Below are 7,263 nucleotides of genomic sequence, written 5' to 3'. Positions count from 1 at the left end.
AATTCTACCGTGCAAATATACTGTGCGTAATAGGGAAATAATGCACGCTCTAGAATGCCCTTCAAGCCAATCAGATACAAGTGTTCAATAATGCGCTGGTATAATTAAGTAATAATGCCCGAGGAGGTGTGGTATATGGCCAATACCACGGCTAAGGGCTGTTCTTATGCACGTCGCAACGCAGAGTGCCTGGATACAGCCCTTAGCCGTGGTATATTGCCCATATATCACAAACCCCTGAGGTGCCTTATTGCTAATATAAACTGGTTACCAATGTAATTAGTAGTAAAAATAAATGGTATACGGCTGTCAGCCAATCAGCATTCAGTGCTCGAACCACCAAGTTTATAATTCCCTTTATAAACTGAGTGGTTCTATCCCTGAATGCTGATGGGTATAACAAAACATTTGGCCATATACCACACGCCCTCAGGCCTTATTGCTTAAATAATGCATGGCAATAACCAACGGCTATGTTGTCAAACATGCTTACATTCTTTGTTTGGGCTGCTCTTTCAAAAGTAATATTGAAAATATTATTATTGGCATTGTTGAATTCGATTTAAATAAATAGTTAGCTAGCTAGTATTTAGGAGGACTGATGGTTTGGTTAGCTAGCAAGTCAGTTTGTTAGGTTACCAAGGCAACTACTGTAGCCACTATCTAAATGTCAGTGGCTGTTGAACACATTTTCTATCAAAAAATGTATGTTGTGTTAAATTATAGCCGTGGTATAAGTGCTATAATAAACTTTGGGCTCTATGCATTCAATGGAAAATAATTCAACTCCTCGGAAGGTTAGTGCCACTCTTTTGGACGTTGTGGCACACACCTTCCACGTTCTGCACTATTTTCGATAGAACGCATAGCCCCTCGTTGATTATCCCTTATACAGCCAACTCCTGACAGCACTTTGGACAAGTGCCAGCTCTGTTTAAGTGTACTACAATTTTCCAGTCCTTAAGTCCTGTTCTGTAAGCGACCGTCCCAAAGCATTGGATATCAAGAGGTGACTGAAGAGTAAAATAAGGCTCTCAAAAGACAAAGGCATTCCAGTATTCTACTGGAAAAGTGACGATGATATGATATATTTGGATAATTTCTTCTGAAGAACAAAACTTGAATCTTCTAAAGGGCAATCTGAGATTCAAAAAACAACAAAGTCGATACACCGCCACTTTTTTGGTAAACAGCTGAGGCTGGGGAACCACTCTCAAATTCATTGACGGAGCTATGGATGCAAGGTCTGACCATCCATGTGATCGAAATGAAAGGTGAAATGAAAGTGTTTGTTTAAAATGACGTAGTTTACAAACAATGGAGTAAAACCAGCTTATATTTTGGGTTCTGATGGGGTAAAACAGTTGAACTAAGCTCAAGAGGCACATGAGTTATATTCTTCAAGAATCAATGGCTATATATCATTAATTTAAGTCTAAAAATGTATGTACCAACCAATAATTGTAATTCCATATAGTTGGACGTACAACAAATATATATATAGGAGTCCTTTCCACAAATCAAGAAATATAATTTCCCAAATTTAGAATTCTCTCTTTGTCATAACTGGGTTCCTCTCCTTCTTCTGGGGATCCCTTTTTTCTTCCTTGTGAAATATCTTTCTATCAGGCTGCTCCTTCCATCTCAGTTTGACGTCATCAGACATCCCCTTCTCCCTCAGCTCCTTCTTTATCTGTTGAACATAATGAGTCTTTAGGATAATATGCCGGGCTAGACAAATATAATGAAGCAATATACTTAATACTTTTTTGGGGGGGTGCTTATAATTGTCCTGTTACGCACATGTGTGTAATGGAAATGTGTTTCCTGCATATCCCAATTCCCCCTGAGACACCTGCAAGGAGTGGGGTCACAGGCAGGTTAACCATTGTACAACACCACTGGAGCAATTAGGGCTTTCGGTTACTGGTCCAACGCTCTAAACTCGAGGCTACCTGCCACCCCTGTGCATTATGGAGCTAATTGGCATGACGTGAGACTCACCTGCTGCAAGATGGCCTCCTGCACAACAGGATCAGTCAGGTCCATGTTCTGGTCCTTTGGGGTCAGCCTCACTCTCACCACCTGCTGTGTCGTCTTCACTGGGGGGAGGAGCACAGAAATACACAGATGTGTGGATAAAACTTTTGTCATGTTGATCGCAGTGCATGTTACAAAGTAAAGTGAAGGGAAAGTGTAGACCCAAACATTCAAGTTTTTTTGTTTTGTTTTTACAAGAAATCCAGCTGTTATTCACGTTAGCGCAGTGTTTCCCAATCTTGGCTGTTTCCCAAATTTTTTGTTTTTGCCCGAGCACTAACACGCTTGATTAAACTAATGAATGAATGTGCACCCCTTTGGGTCCCCAGGGCCAGGACTGGGAAACACTTCTTTAGTAGAGGAGTTTAAACTAACTCACCACTGTAGCAAACAAAGGGTTTTATGTCGTTACAGTTCCAATCAAACCATCTGTCGGTCTGTTCTTTTTTGTACACTGCAGCACAACAAGACTGATTCAGTCCGTTGTTATTGTTGGGTTGTTCAGGCCACCAGTATCTGAAGGAGGAGGCACTCCCGTCCGACCACTTCCAGGAGTCTCTGAACAAGCCGATCCACACTGTACTACCCTCAGACACCATCTTCTGTATCTCCTGGTTCTCAGTCTGGTTCCTCACACTGGCCAGGTCTGTGTGGGACTCTCTGCAGTAACTCTGAGCTTCAGACCAGTTCTTCTTACTCTCAATGAAAACATGGCTGTTATTCTTACCTGGAAATACCATAGAAAATATAAAATTAATTTGTTAGTGGTGGCTACTGTTACTTTAAATATTTATGACTGCCTATGACTGATGTTATAATGTCTTATGTAGCTGTTATAAAGGCTTTATGAATGTATAAATAAGGGCTACAGGAGAGGTACTGGCCAGGTCTGTGTGGTGCCCTCTGCAGTAGCTCTGAGCTTCACTGAACGTTTTTATTGATTCATTCACAAAGATAAATATCAGCCTGTTTGTTGTCTCACCTGCAAATAGTGGATGGATTTTGAAATCACGATGGGTGGGTATTTTGGTAACACTTCATTTGAAAGGGTCCTTATTACAGTGTAATTACAAATGTAATTACACTGTAACAAGTATTGTAATTAATTGTACTAATTCATAGTTACACTGCACTAACAACATGTAACTGATGGTAATTGCAGTCTGTATTACAGAGGTGTAACAATAAATGTTTGTTACCATGCTAGTTACAAATGTTTAAGTTTCCGATAGCATCCGAACCGAACACACCATTTGTCAGCCTGCACAAACCATGTTAAAGTATTATCCAATTGAAAACCAACCACCTCATTGACACAAATCTACTATAAATGGCTCTGGAGTCTGATGCCCAGGCCCAGGTCTCGTTGGAAATGCATGGAAGCTTATGAGTGCTATGGCAAAAACAGGGGGCTTACATATATATATATATATATATATATATTTAAATTGTTAAATCTTCTCACATTGCATTTGACCTGGAAAGCAACAGTAGCTAAGGAGGGCGGGGCTTGACAACAGGCAAATTACTATATTAAGCATTAATCAAAGAGCGATGAGAGCGTCTACTAAAATGTAACACATTAATAAACTGTTATGGCAAAAATTGTGAGATAATCATTCAGTGCTTGCAAAATTGTAAGCCTATTAAGAATGTTCTATAAATGGTCATAAGACAACCTCTTATTTCATCTTGTAATCTTGCAAGGGTTTCACGGTTGAAGAACATTCTCACCTTTGGATGGGATGTATTTGTGCACTTATTTATTTATCCCAGGAATTAATTAAGGCACCACGTCAAGATCTGCCCATCTGCGCAACGTGCTCGAAACAGGGACGACCTCGAACGTGCCCACACTTTGTATTGGCAATGCTCGTTTTCAAGAGGATCAAAACTGTAATGTATCATGGGAAAATTGTGACTGACTGACTGACTGGTCTACAAATAATAATGAGTAGTTATTTATGATGTAAGGTTCTTTGTAGATCAGTCAGTCGGCAGTCGCCTACACTGTCGGCTGCAATGTTGGAACAAGCCCATTGAGTCATAGTGACAGTGCGCAAAGAACCGGGATCGAGAAGAAGGTTGTGTGCAAAATCCAGACATGAGATTGCCGGGAAAGACATGAGATTGCCGGGAAAGAAACAAAGTGTTGTAGAGGAGACAAAAACGTCCACACAGGATAGAGAAGGCAGGTTTTCCATGCAATTTGTTTTGCTTTTTGGATACAGAAATTGTGCTGGACAATTTAGCATAGCGCTATGCAGTTAGCTAGCTAGCACTTGCCAGCTAGCTAGCCTAATGTTGGCTAGCTAGCTAAAGATAGCTTGCTAGCTGGCAAACGCTAGCTAGCCAACTAACGTTACATATGCTAAATCATCCAGCAGAATACCAAAAACTTGTTAGCTAGCAAGCAAATGTTAGCTTCCGTGTTTGTAGGCCTACAAACTTGGTTAGCCAGCTAGCTCTCCAACTTAGTTAACATCCACAGAATATACTTTACATTCCTTGACAGCTAACGTTAGATAACTAGCTACCTAAAGCTGGCAAATAGCTAGCTAGCTGGACTCGATGGTCTTATCTTCCCTGAACCTGGTTCTCAGGGTATCCGTACCCAATGCTATTACGTGAGACACACCCAGCATGTTAACGTTAGCTAGCTAGTTGTGTCAACACACCTATGAGTAGTTCCTTTTCAATGTAAACACTAGCTAGTTTATTAATGTTAGCAAGCACCATTATTAGTATAATACTAGATGGATAACACAACAACTAGGTAGCTAGGCCTAGCTATAGACCTAAACCTTAAATGATAGAAATCATGACATTAATAATAGTAGAGATATTGGAGGAAGAGTTCTATGTCTCTGATGATAGATTGCTAGCTTAGCTTGTAGACTAATTGTAGAGTGACTTTGCACAATTGTAGTAAATTCTTCTTCTCTACAACAGATTCCCACAAGATCTCAGATTCCAGGATGGGAAAATGCTTACAAGAAACAGATTAAGATACAGACGTTGTCGACTTCCTGCTACTTGTAATGTTAAAAAGGGGAGAAAAACGAACTATAGCCTGCAGATTTCAGTCACCACTAAAATAGCTATTTTATGTTATTGATATCATAAAGGCCTATGTCTTTGTTTATTCTAATTAATAAAATTATCCAACAATACAAATCTGTATTATTTTGTTAGAGATTTAAGGTCGTTTTACATGCTGCAATGATTTTTAGGGGGCAGATCAGCTTTAATATTGACTTCTATCAATATAATTGTCTGCATAATTTCCAATCCCCCATGTACAGTGCCTTCGGAAAGTGTTCAGACCCCTTGACCTTTTCCACATTTTGTTACGTTACAGCCTTATTCTAAAATTGATTTTTATAAAAAAATAATCATCACCAATTTACACAGAATACCCCATAATGACAAAGTGAAAACAGGTTTTTAGAGATTTTTACACATGTATTAAAAATAAAAAACAGAAATACCTTATTTACATAAGTATTCAGACCCTTTGCTATGAGACAAAAAATTGACCTCAGGTGCATCCTGTTTCCATTGATCATCCTTGAGATGTTTCTACAACTTGATTGGAGTCCAGCTGTGGTAAAATCAATTGATTGGACATAATTTGGAAAGGAATACACCTTTCTATATAAGTCCCACAGTTGTCAGTGCATTTCAGAGCAAAAACCAAGCCATGAGGTCGAGGGAATTGTATGTTGAGCTCCGAGACAGGATTCTGTCGAGGCACAGATCTGGGGAAGGGTACCAAAACATTTCTACAGCATTGAAGGTCCCCAAGAATACAGTCGCCTCCATCATTCTTAAATGGAAGAAGTTTGGAACCACCAAGACTTCCTAGAGCTGGCGGCCCGGCCAAATTGAGCAATCGGGGGAGAAGGGCCTTGGTCAGGGAGGCGGGCAGCTCTAGGAAGACTCTTGGTGGTTCCAAACTTCTTCCATTTAAGAATGATGGAGGCGACTGTATTCTTGGGGACCTTCAATGCTGTAGAAATGTTTTGGTACCCTTCCCCAGATCTGTGCCTCGACAGAATCCTGTCTCGGAGCTCAACATACAATTCCCTCGACCTCATGGCTTGGTTTTTGCTCTGAAATGCACTGTCAACTGTGGGACCTTATATAGATAGGTGTGTGCCTTTCCAAATCATGTTCAATCAATTGAATTTACCATAGGTGGACTCCAATCAAGTTGTAGAAACCTCTCAAGGATGACCAATGGAAACATGTACCTGAGCTCAATTTCAAGTCTCATAGCAAAGGTTCTGAATACTTATGAAAATAAGGTATTCCTGTTTAAAAAAATTTAACATTTGCAAACATTTCTAAAAACCTGTCTTCGCTTTGTCATTATGGGGTATTGTGTGTAGATTAATGAGGAAAAAACATAATTTAATCAATTTTAGAATAAGGCTGTAACATAACAAAATGTGGAAAAAGTCAAGGGGTCTGAATACTTTCTGAAGGCACTGTATGTAGGTAGCGTACTATGTAGATACACAATAATTAACTACTCCTGAATATACACTTCATTTTAACTAGCTAAATCTTGTGTAACACCTAAGAATGACATTGTACTTAGGCAGGTAAATGTTTCACTGTTAGTCTACGCTTGTTGTATTACAAAGCATGTGACAAATACAATTTGATTTGATATTACATGTACTCTGTGGTGTACTAGTGTGTTTATCCTCCCACTTGCATGTCGCTTCCTGAAGCTGTTAGGATGGGTAATGTATTTTATATGTACTCATTAATTACAAGTAAGTACCCTTCAAGATACACTTAATTTTAACTTGCTAAATCCTGTGTAACATGTAGTAATTACATTGTACTTGTGCAGATATTATATGTCCTCTGTGTTGTACTTGTAGGTTTATCCTCCCACTTGGATGGCAAGGAGGTTCAGGTTGTCATAATGGGCAACATACACATTCATTATAAGTACTTTAAAAAATATACATAATCTGGGTAGACCCCAGTCAGTGCAGTTGTCCTATATCTGATCTGTTTTTGGAAACTCAACCAAGTTAACCCAGATGATGCACTTTTGGGAGTTATTAGAGCCTATTGAGCCTCCAATCTTTTTCATCTTGGACATCCAGCGCATCTGTCCACGAGAGATTATAACCTTGTGACTGTTGTTACTGAATTGGATGCAGCTGAGAATAAACAAAACCCTAAATTGGTGAATTCAGT

Source organism: Coregonus lavaretus, assembly GCF_964263955.1.
Source record: "Coregonus lavaretus genome assembly, chromosome: 39".
NCBI classification, from domain to species: Eukaryota; Metazoa; Chordata; class Actinopteri; order Salmoniformes; family Salmonidae; genus Coregonus; species Coregonus lavaretus.
This window is presented reverse-complemented; position numbering follows the sequence as displayed.